The sequence below is a fragment of the Elephantulus edwardii genome, unplaced genomic scaffold (genome assembly GCF_000299155.1).
Source record: "Elephantulus edwardii isolate Elephantulus edwardi_28Jun2011 unplaced genomic scaffold, EleEdw1.0 scaffold00021, whole genome shotgun sequence".
Classification (NCBI taxonomy): domain Eukaryota; kingdom Metazoa; phylum Chordata; class Mammalia; order Macroscelidea; family Macroscelididae; genus Elephantulus; species Elephantulus edwardii.
In genome coordinates this window covers 6,677,717-6,696,491 of record NW_006399771.1, presented here as the reverse complement: position 1 = coordinate 6,696,491, position 18,775 = coordinate 6,677,717, and the positions used below count along the sequence as shown (strand labels likewise).

The following is an 18,775-nucleotide window of genomic DNA, read 5'->3' as shown; positions in this document are numbered from 1 at the left end:
CACAGAAAGCAGGATGGACCAAAGTGACTAACACCAAAAAGGAATCAAGAAAATGATAGCAGTGACACTTTGCCTTTCAATAATTACATTGAATATAAATGGTTTAAATGCACCACTAAAAAGAAAATGAGTAGCAGGTTGGATAAAAAACTAAAATACATCACTATGCTGTCTACAAGAAACACACTTGGAAAATGAAGATTTTTTAAGAAGCCCTAAGAAGATTTCCCCAGCGAGCTCAGAAGAGTTGACTGTTGCAGTCATGGTTCGCCCGCTAAATTGCATCGTTGATGTGTCCCAGAACATGGGCGTTGGCAAGAACGGAGACCTACCCTGGCCCCCACTCAGGAATGAGTTCAAGTATTTCCAGAGAATGACCATTACCACAACCTCCTCAGTAGAAGGGAAACAGAATTTGGTGATTATGGGTAGGAAGACCTGGTTCTCCATCCCTGAGAAGAATAGACCTTTAAAAGACAGGATTAATATAGTCCTCAGTAGAGAACTCAAAGAACCCCCACAAGGAGCTCATTTTCTTGCTAAAAGTCTGGATGAGGCCTTAAAACTTACTGCGCAACCAGAATTAAGAAATAAAGTGTACATGGTTTGGATAGTAGGAGGCAGTTCAGTTTACCAGGAAGCCATAAATCAACCAGGCCATCTTAGACTGTTTGTGACAAGGATAATGCAGGAATTTGAAAGTGACACATTTTTTCCTGAAATTGACTTACAGAAATACAAACTTCTTTCAGAGTACCCAGGTGTTGCTTCTGATATTCAGGAAGAAAAAGGCATTAAGTATAAATTTGAAGTATATGAAAAGAAGGATTAATATGAAGACATTTTCTGATTTATTTCAAGTTGTTCTCTTCAAAACATTATGTATTAACAATAGAAAAAATACTTTGTTGACTTTAGATCTATGAGTAATTGTTTCTAAGCTGAGTTTTTTTGGTTGTTTTTTCCTCCATAAACCTTAAATAGACTTAAATCACTCGATTTAAGTTTGGAAAAGATTTCTTGCTATAATTACATAAATGCCTTCTCCTCAAGGCCCTTGATTGGGTTGTATCTGGGGTAGCATATTTGCCAAAACAGCCAAGAAATGAGAGACTCCTGCTAGCATCAGTTGAAATCAGGGGCCATAAAGACAGAAGCTAAATTGATTAAACCAAATGGTAGAAATCCATTATAAACAGAACGACTGCAACTCAGATTTTAAAAGAAAATTGTATCAAAATGAATACTGTGGATTATTCTGGGTGTATCACACATCTGACAAAACTTCTGTTCACTCAGGTTATCAATGATTTGAGAAATTATGTTCAGCTGGGACAATAAAAAGAGAATACAAGGTAAAAATAAAAGCCCTAATAATTAAAGGGTGGGGGAAAATATGCCAAGCAAATGGCAACCAGAAAAAAGCAAGAGTAGAGATATTAATCTCTGAATAAATATATTTCAATGCAAAAACCTTCATAAAGGATGAGGAAGGTCACTATATAATGATTAAAGAGTCAATAAAACAAGAAGACATAACAATAATGTCCATGCACCAAATGAAAGGCTGCAAAATACGTAAAACATTAACAAAACTGAAAAAAAATCTTTTCTTTCCTCTCCTTCTTTGTTAGTTTTGCTAATGGTTCGTCAATTTTATTGATCTTTTCAAAGAACCAACTCCTGGTTTTGTTGATGGTTTAAATAGTTTTTCTGTTTTCTATTTCATTTATTTCTGCCTTAATTTTAATCATTTCAGTTTTTTTAGAGGGTATTGGATTTTCTTGCTGTTCTTTTTCAATTTGTTGGTGATATTGGGTTAGAGAGTCAATTACCTTTTTTCCCCCTTGCTTTTTGATGTGTTTATTTACTGCTGTAAATTGACCTCCAATTATTGCTTTGGCTGTTTCCCAGAGGTTTTAGTAAGTAGTGTTATCATTGTCATTTGTTTCAAGAAACTTTGTTATGTCATGTTTTGATTCTTCTAATGCCCACTCACATTCAAGCAAGGTATTGTTCAGCTCCCAAATGTATATTTGTTTCCCTCCCTCTTTATCCACTTGATATTGATTTCTAGTTTTGTAGCATTGTGGTCTGAAAAGTTGCTTTGTATTATTTCTATGTTTCTGAATTTGTTGATGCTTGTCTTGTGACCTAAAATGTGATCTATTCTGAAGAACGCTCCATGCATATTGGAGAAGATATGTGCTTTGGAGGGGGTGGAGGTATATATGTCTATGAGATCAATTTGGTTTATTGTGTGGTTTAATTCTTCAGCATCTTTGTCGAGTTTCTTTCTGGCAGTTCTATCTTTTCTTGAGAATAGTCTCCTACTACTATAGTGGTGGTGTCTATTTCTTTTTTAAGTTCTTTAATGTTTACTTTGTATATTTTGCAGCTCTGTCATTTGGCACATACACATTTATTAGGGTTATGTCCTCTTGTTCTATTAACCCTTTAAGCATTATACAGTGTCATTTCTTGTCCTTTGTGGTGGTTTTTGCATCACTATTTTATCAGAGATTAATATCACTACTCCTACTTTTTTCTGGTTTATATTTGTTTGGTATATTTTTTCTACCCTTTAATTGTTTTAGCCTTTTTTTAACTTCACTTTTTAGTGTAGACAGCATATTGATGGGTTTCATTTTTTTTATCCAGTCTGCTACTCTTTTCAGTCGTGTATTTGAACCATTCTAATCAGTGTGATTATTGAAAGGCAAGGGTTTATTGTTATCATTTTGTTGTGTTCTTTTTGGTGTTTTTACTGGTTATGTAGGTCCATCTTGCTTTCTGTGCCATCTCTGTAAGAAGATTTCTCTCAGTGTCCCCTGCAATGCCAGTCTTGTTTTTTACAAACTCCACTAGGTTCTGCTTTTGTGAGAATATCTTTATCTCTCCTTCATATTTGATGGACAGTTTTGCTTGGTACAGTATTCTTGGTTGACAGTTGTATTCTCTTAGTATTCAATGTATGTCCTTCAACTATCTTCTAGCTTGCATGGTTTTGTTTGTTTGTTTGTTTGTTTTTGCTGACAAAGCAACACTTAATCTTATTTGCTCTCCATTATAAGTTACTTTTCATTTCTCCCTAGCTACTTTTGACAGTGATATGCCTTGGTGTTTTTCTTTTGGGGTCTATTCTATAGAGTGTTCACTCAGCTTATTGAGAAAAACCATATATATATATGAGAGAAGAAAGAAAGGAAGAAAGAAATAGAAAGTAAGTAAGTAAGTAAGTAAGTTGCTTCCTGTTCTGGGATTCCTATTATGTACATGTTATTCTTCTTGATGGTGTCTCACATTATATTTAGGATTTTTTCTCCTTTTTGATTTTGCTTTTTCCCCCCACAGAATATTACTGGTGACAATTCTATATTTTCTGGTTCTATTTTCCATCTCTTTAGCACTTCATATGTCCCTCCAACATGTTGAAAGCATCTAAAACATTGGTCCTCATATTCTGGATTATGGTTTTTTGGTTTTTTTCAGAGTCTCCAATGCCTTATTTGTTTTATCTACATTGCCTTTGATTGTTGTATTTCCTTTCTCTTTGTTTTTGCTTCCAGATTTCTGCAATTCTTTGTGTTTGTCTTTCTCTCATTGAAAATATTCAATCATTGTTCTTTTGAAATTTGTGTCAGAAAGTTCCATCAGATTTCAGTAATTTAGTTGATATTGTGTCACTTTTTGGAAGTGACAACTTGTTTTGGGTTTGTGTAGGGTGCAAGGTAGTCTGCTTCTTATACATCATTGCTGTGGTAGAGTTTTTCATGCTGGAAGCCTTAGCAGACTCTTGGTCTGATAACATTAGCTCAAAAAGTCACTGCTCCAGATGATGGTGGGGTGGCTACCTTACCTGATTTTCTCTCTTCTCTTTTAACTCAAGGGAAGACTTACTTCAGTTGAGGAGGGATATGGCCTGTGAATTAGCACCCTTCTCTGTCAGGAAACTGCTATAGCTAGGCAGGTCCAAAGCATCCTCAACTAAGGGGAGCTCAAGCTCTGAAAGGGGGAAGAACAGCCTCACGTGTGATATTGGTGTCCCTGGAAGAGTTCAGAGGGGCAGCAGTGAGTCATTTTCCTGGAAGTGGAGCCAGGGCATCAAGGTACCAGGGTCAGGTCACCTAGATAGTAGGGTTGTAGCATCCAGGTAGATGGGTCGGGTCCTTCAGGTAGAGGGTGTGGAGGTCCAGTGGAAGGGTCAGGGCCTCAAAGTGGCAGTGCTTTGGTCTAGTGCTCCCAGAAAGAGAGCAATACAGGCTACACTATGATATATATATTTTTTAACTGAAAATTTTAAGGCATGTACCTAGCTAATTGACTGGACAGATCCATGCTGGCTGTGGCAGCATAGTTATTGGCTGTGGCAATACAGTGGCTGTCATGGTTCTATATTTCCTCAATGCCTTCAATGCAGTTTAAATGTCTTCCTTCATTTTCATTTGGTTCAATGATTCATTGTATTCCCTCTATTTTTTTTTAATGCTTTCTGGATCATTCGAGATTTTACACATAGATCTCTCAGTATCTCAGTATTAAAACTAGAAATTTGAATTTGTTTTAAAGTTCTTTCAGCTTGATAAATGTCAAGTGATTTCTTCCATCTTTATTCTCTGAATTTAGCTCTTTCCACATTCCATTATAATGCTTTATTTTGTCTTATCAAGCTGTCCTTTGAAATTTTGTGTTCATCTCTTTTACTCTACATTTCTTGCCTTTGTTTCAGATTATCAACACTATTGCAATTTTCATAGTCTCGTCTGACATCCATTTTGGTCTTTACTTTCTCCTCTGTCTTTGTAATTCCAATTTGTTTTTTATTTATAATATGTTTGATGTCATTCCCTAACTCATCTGGTCTTCTATCATCAAATCTATTTCTTGAGATTATTTTTATATTCAGCTTGGATAGACTCAAGTTCATATTTTAGTTTTCGTGGATTTGTTTTAATTTTCTGCAGTCTCAATTTGATTTTGATCATGACTAATTGACAGTCTATTCCACAGTCAGCACCTGGCCTTGTTTTGACTGCTGAAATCAAACTTCTCCAACAATTACTTACAAAAATGTGTGTTATTGTTATGTGCCATTGAGTCAACTATGACTCATACCAACCGTATGAACAATAGCTTTGACTACTGCCCTTTGCTGAGCCAAACTTACTCTCTCTGACACACCTGCCCCCTTGTTACAGTCACTATGTCAATCCATCTCAGTCAGGGTGTTCCTCTCCTTTTCTAACACTCCAAATTTCCAAGCATGATATCTTTCTCCAAAGAGTAGTCCCTCCTGGCCACATGCCCACAGTATGTGAAACAGCTTCAAAGTCTTTGATTACAATGAGGAACTTGTTTCACCCTATTTAGGAAAAATCTGTTTGTTTTCATGGAAGTCCATGATTTGTTCATTATCTTCTGCTGCACCATAACTCAATGGTGGCTATTCTTCTTCTGTCACCTGTAGCAATTGTCCAGCTCTCAGATGCCTAGCAAGTAACTGAGAAGATCATGGTTTGTATCAGGCACACAATAGCCTTGAGAGTGACACAGTTGTTCTTTAGTACTCTGGAGAGGCCTCTGACAGGAGGCTTTCAAAAAGTAATTCGTCTTTGGATTTCCTGACTATTGGTACCAAGAGTATTGATTATAGACCAGAGCAAGATGATATTGTTAACAACTTTAATCTCTCCTCCATTTGTCATGATGCTGCCAATTGACATGGAGGTGGGTGTCTTTGTTTTCTTGATCTTGATATACAGTCTATATCAGAAATTGCAGTCCCTGATGTTCTACTGCGAATACTTCATATCCTTCTCAGTTTCAGCAAACAAGGTTGTGTCATCTGCGTAATACAGATTATTGATAAGTCTTCCTCCATTCCCAATTTCAGATTCTTCTTCATGAAGTCCAGTTTCCCAAATTATCTTCTCCAATCTTTCAATATAGATTTAAAACTTATGAAGAAAGGACATATTTCTAATGCACTTTTTTCCTACTTTTTTTTTTTTTTAATTTTGAACCTTGCTGTGTTTCCTTGCTCTTTTCATACAACTACTTCCTGGTCTACAGATAGGTTTTTTAGGAGCACAATCAAGTGTTCTGGGATTCTTATTCTTCTCAATGTCAATCACAATATGTTGTGATCCATAAAGTTAAGTACTTTTTCACGGTCAATAAAAATCAAGCAGAGGTTCTTCTGGTACTCTTTGCTCTCAGACAAGATCCATCTGACAATGGCAATGATATCCTTACTCCCAAGGTCTCTTATAAACCTAGCTTGTATTTTTGGTATTATCTGTCAATATACTCTTCCAGTAATTTTTAAGTCATTTTAAGTAATTTTCATCAAGATTTTGCTTCCATATGTTCTATGTGATATTTTTGGGTGATTTCTACTCTCTGTTGGGTTACCTTTTCTGGGATAGAAATAATATAGATCTTCCAGTCAGTTGGCCAGGTAGCTGTCCTCCAGAATACTTGGTACAACCAGGTGAGCACATCCAACCTTGCATTTATTTCTTGAAATATATCAATAGGTATTCCATCCATTCCTGAGGCCTTCTCCCTCCCCCCCAATTCCTTCAGAACAGCTAAAATTTCCTCTTTCATCACTATTGCTTCTTGGTCATATGTTGTTTCATGAAATTCTGTGACAGCCAATTCTTTTTGGTACAGTGACTCTATGTACTTCTTCCATATTCTTTTGATACTTTTTGGATCATACAATATTCTGCCCATAGCATCTTTAACTATTGCAACTTGAGGTCTGAATTTTTCTGCAGTTCCTTCAGCTTAAGAAATGCTAAGCAAGTTCATCCCTTTTGATTTTTCTAACTCTAGCCATTTGCACATTTTATTATAGTAGTTTACTATATAAGCTACCCTTTGAAATCTTCTGTTAAGCTCCTTAACTTCCTGATTTCTTCATTTAGCTTTGGATTCTCAGGATTCTAGTGCAAAATTCAGAGTCTCTTCTGACATCCACCTTAGTCTTTTCTTCTTCCTCTGTCTTAATAATGACCTTTTGTATTCTTTGTGGATGATATTTTTTATATACTCCCACAGCTCATCTGGTCTTTTTCATTAGTGTCATGATCTCAAATCTGTTCATGAAATGGTCTGGTGATTCGCTGGTAATATGCTGTGCTTCAATAGCAAAGCCAGGTGGTTTGAATCCACCAGTGGCTTCAAGGTAGAAGGATGCTCAGTCTCCTTTATGTGAGTTACTGCCTCTGAAAACCATCTACAGGGTGAGCTTTGAGTCAGTTCTGACTGGAAGGCACACAACAGCAGCAGCAGTCCTTCAAGTGAGGTCCCACTGTATAATCAATGTTTGTGTTTCTAAAAAAGTTTCTTGTGAAGAATAAACCATTGAATGTACCAATTTCAACCATTCGAACTCTAGCTTCATTTATGACACCAAGTCCGTAATATCCAACTATCATCCCTTCTTTTTGTCTCTAACTTTTGACTTCCTGTCATTAATTATTATTTATGCAACTCAACTGCATATTTGGACAATATTGGACAGCAAAAGTTGGAAGAATTCCTCAATTTCCTCATTTTAGATTTAAGTTGTTGTTGCATATATTTGAATAATGGTTGTATTAACAGGTTTTATTTGTACATGTATGGCTAGTGTGCTATTATTACTCATAGATTTTTATTTCAGGATAGATCTTGAGATAGTATTTTTTTAACTGTGAATGTAGCACCATTTTTCTTCAATTTTTCATTCCAGGCACATCAGATCATATGATTTTCTGATACTTAGAGGCCAATATCAATCCATCTCAGTTAACCAATGCTTAGCTATAAAGTCAATCTATATACACTCAATTTCACTATTTGACAACTTCCAGTTTTCTTTTATTCATACTTGATGCATTCCACATCCTAATTATTAATGGATATTTTCAGTTGTTTCTTATCTCTGTTTGCTTTCCAATCTGGATTTTATATTGCCTACTGACAGAAAAAAATACCCATTTTTTTTCTATTCTCAAGAAAGTGATCCAAAAGAATGTGAAAATTATTGAACAACATCATGAATATCACGTACATGTGAACTATTACTAAATACCATCCTAAAATGCCCAACACAATACACAGACAGAATTGTCAAAAGATCAAACTGTATTTAAAAAATTTATAGCACTATGGATGTCATTGCTGATATTAGACGTAACAAGTTGAAAACAGAATACCAAGAAAAGAATGTCTATTTGTGTCTTATTGACCATGTGGAGGCCTTTGACTATATAAGTCATAACAAATTATAGCTCACATTGAGAATAATGGGAATTCCACAACACTTAATTGTGCTTATGTGAAATCTGTACCTAGACCAAGTTGTTGTGAGAACAAAGCAAGCACATACTGCATAACTTAAAATAAAAAAAGATATGTGTCACTTTACATTCATTGTTCAGGGAGTTGTATCATAATCAACTCAAAGGCATTTAACAACAAACAAGATACTCTTTTCAGGTTGTTGTTGTTGTTGTTATGTGCCATCGAGTCGTTTCCGACTCATAGCGACCCTATGCACAACAGCCCTAAACCCTGCTCTATACTGCGCCAACCGCATCACCTCTGACACACCCATCCCGATTACCCCAGTCACCGAATCAATCCATCTCACAGAGGGTCTTCCCCTCCTGCGCTGTCCCTCCACCCTCCCAAGCATGATGCCCCTCTCCAAGGACCCGTCCCTCCTGGCAACATGTCCAAAATATGTCAGACGAAGCCCCAGAATCCTTGCCTCCGAGGAGTAGCTTGGTTTAATCCTCTCCAAGATGAATCTGTTTGTTTTCCTGGCAGTCCATGGTACATTCAGTACCCTTCTCCAGCACCACAGCTCAAAAGCATCCACTCTCCTTCTGTCCTCCCTAGTCATTGTCCAACTCTCTGATGCATAACAAGCGACTGCAAATACCATAGCCTGTATCAGGACCACCTTAGTCTCCAGAGAGACACTGTTGCTCCTGAGTACCTTAGAGTGGTCCCTAACAGCAGACTTTCCCATCGCGATACGCTCTTTGATTTCCTGACTGCTGGTGCCAAGAGTGTTGACTGTGGAGCCGAGCAAACTGAAGCTGTGAACACTCTCAATCTCTTCGTCATCCATCCTGATGCTGCCAATTGGTCCAGTGGTGAGAATCTTTGTCTTCTTGACATTGAGCCTCAGTCCATACTGAAGGCTGCAGTCCTTGACCCTTTGCAGCAAGTGCATGAGGTCCTCCTCAGTTTCAGCAAGCAGGGTTGTGTCATCTGCATAACACAGATTGCTAATAGATCTTCCACCAATCCTGATGCCACAATTTTCCTCATAGAGCCCAGCCTCTCGGATAATCTGCTCTGCATACGCGTTGAAAAGGGTACACATCTAAATTATGTAAGAAAAAATGTCACTGTTCTCGAATCTAGAGTACTCTCACTGCATGTCAACCAACACAAATACCTGTTCTTTTGGTAATCCATGGTATTCTCAATAATCTTCGCCATCATCACAGTTCAAAGGCATCAATGAGGTCTTTGTATATTTTTCTTATCCTCTGTCTGCTTTTCACATGTATACAAAAACGGTTGAAAATACCAAAGTTTGCACCTTATTCAGGTGCACCTTATTCTTTAAACTGACATCTTTGCTCTTTAATACTTTAAGATGTTCTTGACAGTAATTTTCCTAAAGCAATAGTATATCTTTTGGTTTCATAAGTGCTATTAGCACAGATGCCAATTACGGTACTCATAAGTAGTTTACAAAATAACCTTCTGAAATCCTCATGAGTATACATTTATAATACATAGATTGTACTTTGTTGAATAAGCAAAAGCACATGATTAATGAAGAAACACAGTTTTACTAGAGGAAATTCCAGAAGTAACAGGAATCAGTTCCAGAAGTTAGACTCTGGGAGAAAGGTAACTATTTTGGGCCATGGATTTGTAAATTGATTTTAGATAGAAAAAGCCTCTACTTGATATGATAGATAAAAGAGAGATGCTGGTGTCTAAGTCTTTCATAATTTGAAGTTTATTACCTATGCACTGGCTAGTGTAATTATACTTGACTATTTTTCATAAAACCATAGAAAAGTTGCAACTCTTTTCTGAGAGGTCAACCTGTAGATCTTTAGTCTCAGGCAAATTAGCTATTAACTCTTCAGAATAAATGTTAATAAGGATTCATTTTCATTATTGAGCTCTTACTTCACCAGCATGAAGTACCCAGAAGCAGACCCTGGACTCTAAAATGATGTTAATGCTTTCTAGGCAAAAAACTACTTCAACGTCCAATATGGATTGTATCTTGATGTCAAGAAAATAAACATTTTCCCTATTAGACAGTAGACAACATCATAGTAGATAGATAAAAGATTGAAATTGTCAACAACTTCATCTTAATTTTATCTAAAATCCATACACTTAATACCAGCAGTTGGATGATCAAGAGACATATTACACTGGGAAAGTCTGTAGTCAGGGTCTCTCCAAATTACTAGGGAGTGATGATATTAGTGTGGGGACTAATATATGCTTGCTTTAAATGATGATATTTTTAATCACTTACTATGCATCTGGGAGCTGGACAGTGAATAAAGATGAATAAAGTATTTATCCCTTTCAGTGGTGTTGGAAAAGAGTACTGAATACCCCTTGAACTGCCTAAAAAAAAGATATATTTTAGAGAAAGTGCATCCCAAGTGCCCCTTGGAGGCAAGGATGACAAAGCTTCATCCCTTGGGCTTGTTGCTAGAAAAGGCTATCATTCTTTGGAGAAGAACATGAGACAGCAAAGAAGTCATCCTTCAACTAGGTGGATTAACGTAGTGATTGCAGCAATAGGCTCAAGTGTGTCAGAGATTGTGAAGTTGGCACAGAGTTCAGATCTGTTGCTTATAGAGTTGCTATGAATCATATTCAAGTGGATATGACCCAAACACTGGTCTAAAATTCTAAAGCATAAAGATATATCTATAAAAAGAACGATACAGAGTCTATTTGACTTTCTATTCAGTCTTTGTAAGAATCAGGGAGCTTGCAAAGAATAATGCAGCTAGCAAAGCCATGCTTGGAAATAGACAATTAGTAGCCTTGCATGAAAACTTTAGTATAATAACTAGATTACAGTCACGTTATGCCCAAAAAGCAAATTATTTTGTCCCCATAACAAAATTATCAATAAAACACAAACCCATGAAGTAATTTAATAAATGAGATTTGCAAGCCTCAAAGTTAACACTTGTTTATGAAATACTGCTAAGTTAAATACATACAAAATCCTGAGGAAATGTTGAAATTATGCTCTGGCTGAACGATGCCAGATTTAGCAGCATGTCTAGTAGTCAAATGTGTCTTAAGATATTTTGGTAAAATCATGTGCTGATGCTGCCTATTGGTTGAAGATTTTTGTTTTTGTAACATGAAAATGTAATCCACATTGAAGGGTGAAGTATATGATCATCTGCAACAAGTGTTTCAAGCAAGCAAGGTTTTGTCATCTGCTCAGTGCAGGTTGTTAATGAGTCTTCCTCCTGATGCCACATTTTTCTTAATATAGTCTAGCTTCTTGAGTTATCTGCTCAGAATACAGATTAGACATATTTGGAGAAAAGTTACAACCCTGACACAAACCTTTCCTGATTTTAAACCACTCAATGTTCCCTTCCTCTGTTCAGACAACTGCTTCTTGGTCTATATAGAGGTTTTGTATAAGCACATTTAATTATTCTTGGATTCTCATTCTACTTAAAGTTAGCCATCATTCGGCATGATCCATACAATCGTATTCCTTCTCACAGTCAATAAAACACTAATGAACATTTTTCTTACACATTATACTCTCAACCAAGATCCGTCCAACATCAGCAATGATCTTCTTGGTACAATAGCCTATTCTGAATTCAGCTTTGAATTTCTAGCAGTGTGTTATGAACATACTATTCAAACCATTTTCAAATAATATTCAGTTAGGTTTACTTGTATGTAGTATTAATGATATTGTTTGATAATTGCTACATAATATTTATCCAGCACATACAGTCAGTCACTGCATCAATGGGTTTAAGCACAACAGAGATTGTGAGGATGGTACAGGATTGAGTAGGGTTTCATATTATCTTACATAGGATCTGTATCAGTTGGAGGCAACTCAATGAAACCTTCTAACAAATACTTACAGAAAAGTATATTCTATGAGTACAGTGCAAAACTGTTACCTGTGATGGACAGTGTTTGGCGGAGCTCCCCAATTAAACAAGCTTGGAAGCAGGAGTGGCACCCACTTCTGAAATAGCTTGCCTCCAGAAACCCTATGAACTTGGAGAAATGATGAAATTTATACAATCGTTCAAGTCTTTCATCCACAGGGTTGCTATGAGTCATCAATGACTCGATGGCACTTAACAACAAGGCATAGTACAAAACATTTTACAAAGTGAATATATTTATGAAATGGAATTCTAGTGCCTTATTGATAAGGAATTGTGTTGGCAACACAAAGAAAAGTGGTTCAAATCCACCAGGTGCTCCATGTAAGAAAGATGGCCCAATCTTCTCCCATGCAATTAAGGCAATCTGAAAACCTCCAAGGTCAGCTACTGACAAGCTCTAGTGCAATGTTACATAACAACATACTTACAAAATAAAAAAAAATCATCACCAAAATCTTAGGAGCATCCAGTGGCCTACTTTGTGATGAGCCAATTTTCAAACAACCTATCTTCCAGATTTCTTTACTATCAGCTGACATTTTATCTTTATAAAATCAGGATTATTCAGCTCACTATTTTTAAGTCTGGTTTCTTTATTATTATAATCTGGTGAAAATATACAAAACAAATTCTACATATAAAATTTAGTGACAGGAGTTAATATTTTGTTTTGGCAAAGAGTATTGAACTTCTCATGGATTGCCAAATGAACAACAAATCTGTCCAGGACGAAGTGCAACCAGGGGGTTCCATAGAGGCAAGGGTGGTGGAAGTTCACCACATGTACTTTAGGCATATTATTAAGATATGTAAGTTCTTGGCAACATTCTTGGAAGCAGGAGTGGAATCCACTTCCATAATGGCTTGCCTCTGAAAACCCTATAAACCTGGAGAAAGGACAAAAGTTATACAGGTATCCAGGTTTTTCGTTCATAGGGTCGCTAAAAGTTGCCTACAACTCTACAGCACTTAACAATAACAACAACAGTATAGAGTGAGACCAGTTGGCCTAGTGGACAGAAAGTCATGCTGCCAATCCAAAGGTAGGTGACTCTATTCCACAGCCCTCTGGCCTGCCTTTAATTGTTTTTGGTGAAACATTCTTCTAGGTCATATAGCCCTGGTGTGTCTACTTGTCGTACAGCGGTAGCTTGTGGTTGCTGGAAGTTGAACACTGTGACACTCATAGTCAAATGCGAGAATGGTTACCCATGGTGGACAGTGTTTGGTGGAGCTCCCTGATTAAAACAAGCTCGGGAGTGGCATCCACTTCCTCGGGAGTGCCATCCACTTCCTTGGGAGTGGCATCCACTTCTGTAGTGGCTTGCCTCTGGAAACCCTATGAACCTGGACAAAGGACAAAAGTTAGACAGGTGTCCAGGACTTTCGTTCATAGGGTCGTTAACACTTAACAACAACAAGTTCTTGGGAAAAGATTAAGATGGATTGACACGCAGCCTGCAACAATAGGCTGAATACGATGGAAAGGCAGCGTTTAAATTTGTTGTTTTATAGGATCATTATTAACCTGGTCTTTTATTTTCTTTTTATTTTAATATTTTAATTAATTTATTTTTAATTTCAATGAACATCTACAGAGATTTTGGAATTCCATTCATTCATTGTTGCACCCTTCTCCCCGCCCCCCCCACCTCCCCCCCCGTTTGCTCCTCTCCTTGAAAAGCAAAAGAAAAACTCCCTCATTGGTACACAATGCCCCCCGCACCTCCCCCAATCCCACCCCAACCCCAAATATAATCCACTCTGCAACCCTCATTGCGTACTCCTACGATAAACATAATGCCCTAAAATATAATACTTTTAAACTATTCTCTCCCCGATAGACTTCAATGCCATAAACAACATATTTTGTTGTTCCAACATCCTTTCATTCTGCTGTTGGCTGCAGTGAAGGAAGGGCTTTTGGAGGGAAGCTCCTCCTCCAGCCTTCAGTCCTTCATTTTCTTCTGGTCTTTGTCTACCCATTTCCCAGAGCTTCCCTTCTCCCATACTCACAAACATCACGAGTATCTTCCCTACATCCTACCTTGCCTTTATTTTTTTAGTTATTCAACTTGTAACTAGATGTTTATGGAATAAAGAAAATAGAGGGGAGTATAAGAAACATTTTTCCCCCCATTTCAAAGTTTGGCGCACTGAAGCCTTTGGAAAAATCCAGTCTATAGTTCATTTTTTGAACCTGTGAACTAAGAGTATGGTTGTTTTTTTCTCATTTATACATTTAAAGAATTATTAAAAAGATAGAAAAAATAAAGAGAAAGATGCTTGCAAACATAAATAGCATGTAGAAGACACAAAGCCTAAAATATTCGTTATCTGATTCTTTGTAGAAAAGAATTGCTGGCCCCTGATACATTCGACTATTCCATAGAATAGAACTTCTGTGTTTCCTGGTTTGCTATAATGAACAGTAGAACAACGTATAAATAGCTCTATCTTTTGGCAAACATATATTCATACTTATTTTGGATGATATCTATAGTGTAATTATTAGGTAGGTATATATAGGCTTAATATTCCAAAAATATAACACCAACATTTTTCCTCCCATCAGTGCATAAGAATTTTAGTCGTTCCTTAATTGGACAGTAGCAAGATCACATTAACACCCATGGTAGCAGTAATGGAGAAATAAAAAGATGTGTTGCATTGGGTAAAGCTGCTGTCAAAGACATCTTTGAAGTACTAAAGAGAAAGTTGCCTGTTAAAAACAGGGTGCAACAAATGAATAAAAATTGAACTTTCCTGTAACCTTTCATTAAAATCACAAGTAAAATCAAAATTTCATTAAAAAATCAAGAACAGAGTTTTTCTCAGTCAAGCCACAGTACTTTCAAGTATTTCATATTTATGTGAAGGTTGAAAAGTGAATAAGGAAGAATTGATGTCTTTGAGTTACTGTGTTGATGAAGATTATTGAATATCTTATAAACTGCCAAAGAACAAACAATTCTGACTTTCTCCAGAAAGTACAGTCAGAATTCTCCTTAGAGGCCAAGCGTGGTGAAACTTCCCCTCAAATACTTTGGGCTTGTTTTCAGAAGGCACCATTCCCTTGAAAAAGACATGCTGGGAAAAATAGAGTGTGAGCAAAGAGATTAAGGCCCTCAAGACAGATTACCACAGTTACGGCAACAATGGGCTTGACCTTGGTCAAGATGGTGAAAATGGTTCAGAATAGAGCAAGGGTTTTTTTTTGTTTTGTTTTTATTTGCTGTTCAAAGGGATACTATGACTTGGTACCTAACAATAACAACAACAAGGTCACATTAAAAAGCATTCTGGAATATACTGATTGTCCCTGAAGATTACAATTGCAACAATATCTACTATTTATTTTAATATAGGCCTAATGGAAATGAATATTCTTATTTTTTTTCTAAATTTTTATTTTTTCTATGATTTTGAAGACAATTTTTCCTGGTCTTCAAATTTTAGACTTTCTTACAAAATATTAAAGATCTTATTCAATATTTTTAAACATTATGCTCAGAATAAACGATGTCAAATGAAAAATTATAACACAGGAAACAAAAATACTAAGCATAAAATATTTCTGACTACAAATTAATCCTTTTACTGCTATTTTTGTTGCTAATTTTTTACTTTCTTATTTATAATCCTGGCTTAGTTAATTTAAATTTCTAAACTTATCTTGACTCTAGATGGGTGGAAGGCCAGAAACCAACTTATAATTGGTTATCCCTGGAACTTAGTGAGAGAAAAAAAGCAGAGTCCAATCATTTTATGTTAGCAAATGACAGGTTTCATATATTCCCTCTTCTCTTTAAAAACTTCACTGTAGCTAGTTTATTTAATACTCTTTACTTTTTTTAAAAGAAGAATAGTCTTCACATGTATGTAGAATAATTGCTCAGAATAAACATTAAACTTCTATTTTTTTGAATTGTTATTATTCTGAATAATTCTTAATTTTGCTTGTTCTTTTTAAGCTGATGTTGTACTTTCTCTTTTAGTATATTTTGTAATTTCAATTCATCATTTGCTTTTAACTACTTTGCTGTGATGTCACCACTATATTCAGTTTTCTTGTATTTTGCCAGATTTGGAGAGCTTTTTAAGTTTATGGGTTGATTATTTTTAATTTTTGGAAAACTATTCATTATGATCTATTCAAATATTATTTATATTACTCCAATTTCTATCCTCTGTAATTTAAATTGTGTTTATGCTATAGATCAACTCAATTTTCTATTATACTCTTTCTCTGGTTTTTCATGCTGACATTTTGTTGACCTTTCTTTTCTTTTTTTACCTTTCTAATTTATACATTCTGCTCTGCCTAAATTGCTAAACATGTCTTATAAGTATTATTTAAGATATTTTCATTCCAAATACGAATATTCCATTCCTTTGGAGGTCTCCATTATTCATTGATAGAAATATTCTCTATCCCAACAATTGACATATGTAATAAATGAATAGATGTCTTACATAATCGCTATGTTAGCTAATACAAACACATAATATAACATAATCATACGTATATTTTTACACATATATATGTGTGTATGTATGTATGTATGGGTGGGTGGATGGATATATGTATATAGAGAGCTTTGGTGCCATACTAGGTAGGGAGTTGTGCTATCAATACAAAGGCAGGAGGTTTGAATTCCTCAACTACTTCGCAGGAGACAGATGTACAATGTCCTCCTGTGAAATGTGCAGCATTTGAAAATCATGAGAGTAAGCTAATGGTTGTATCTCAGTGGCATATAATAACAAAAAACATGTATAAGTATGTATTATTGTTTTGATTGTTAAGTGTCTGAATTTACTAGAAATCAGGTACTTTGCTTCAAGTCAGAATCAACTCATAGCTGACCCTCTAGGTTTTCAGAGTCTGTAAATTTCATGGGAGAAGATTGCCCATCATTCTCCTAATAAGCAGCTGGTGAGTTCAAGCTAATTGCCTTTGTGTTGACAGCACAACTCCTTACTCACTAGTTTACCAGAGCTCCCACACAAATGACACTGTAACAACAAATCTCCACCTCTCTATACTGCTCATCCTCATAATCTTTGATATGTTCCAATCTGTTGGTATAGTAACTATATCAATCCATCTTTTTGAGGATCTTCTCTTTTTCCGATTCGTCACTTTCTCTACCATAATGATAATGTCTTCTTTGAAAGACTGATGCCTCCTGATAATATGCCAGAAATATGTAAGACAAAGTCTCATCATTCTTCCCACTAAGGAGCACTCTAGTTACACTGACTCCAAGAGTGGTTTATTTGTTCATTTCGCAGTCCATAGAATATTCAGTACTCTTGGTCAACATCATAACTCAAAGACATCCATTCTACTTGTTATCCATATTCATTGTCCAACTTTCAGATGTATAAAAAGCAATTTAAATATATATACATATACATACAGTATCCATCTATCTATATTTACTGTCTATCGATCTATTGATCTACCATCTATCTATCTCATATGAGTTGTACTCAACTCAAAGGCAATCAATATCTATTTATCTATTTATCTATCATCATCATCACCACCATCAGTCTTTCTGTATATATCTGAAATAACATTTCACTTTAAACTGCTGTCTTTTACAGTTAATCTATTGTGTGTTCCTATGTGTGAATGTTTGTGTCTCTAATTTATACTAAGAATAAAGTTTATGTCTAATTACCATGATTATTTGATATTTGTAAAAAAAGTATTCCACTGCCCGATAATTTTTGCTTCTTTGGCTATACTCCATTCTGAAAGCTTTTTGGTTACTCTCTCATTATTTTGGTTATTATAGATATTTTGAATTCTAAATAGCATTAAATAGAGGCCACTTTAAACTGAGTATCTAAACTTACAGAAGTAGTCTTTTCAGCTATAAATGTTTGCTTATTCAAATTGAGAATATTAATAAAATGACAATTTCAAATAAGAAACTGATTGAAATTTACTTAATATGCTTAACAAGTTATGATAACTTAGAAGTTTGTTGTGTTTTTTAGATGCCATCAGTACTTCCCCAAATCATGACAAACTTATGTACAAGAGAAAAAAAACTCATCATGCTCTGCACTATCCTCATAACCTGCAACCCCTGCTACTTCGTCTTACTGAGGGTCTTCCTTTACTTCACTGACACGCTACATTTCCAAGCAGCATGTCCTTTTCCAAAGGCTGTCTTCTTTTGAATACATGCTCAAAGGCTTCTGAAGAGGAACTCTAACATAGATTTGTTAGTTCTGTTCATCATTCATATTGTAGTCAATTGTCTTGACATCATAAGTACACAAATTATTCTTTTTATCTTCTTTATTCATTTTCCAAGTTTCAAATCAATATTGATTAATTAAAAATATCATGTTTCCTTACTTTTTAGGTATATAAAGAGGTCCTTGGGAACAGATATGCCCATATTTGTTTCCTATTTCTGTAAGAGTTCAAGTCCAACTAAAATGGAATAATTCACATTAGCCTTTTAAACATTTATCACATTGGTGCAGAGCCCAGAAGTGGCCCTGTTCTGAGAATTTTTGTTTTCTTT

General features: G+C 35.7%; 1 pseudogene; it reads left to right on the top strand.

Moving 5' to 3' along the window:
* The first annotated feature begins 262 nt into the window (after window positions 1–262).
* LOC102868998 lies at window positions 263–832 on the top strand (annotated as a pseudogene).
* The last annotated feature ends 17,943 nt before the right edge of the window (window positions 833–18,775 follow it).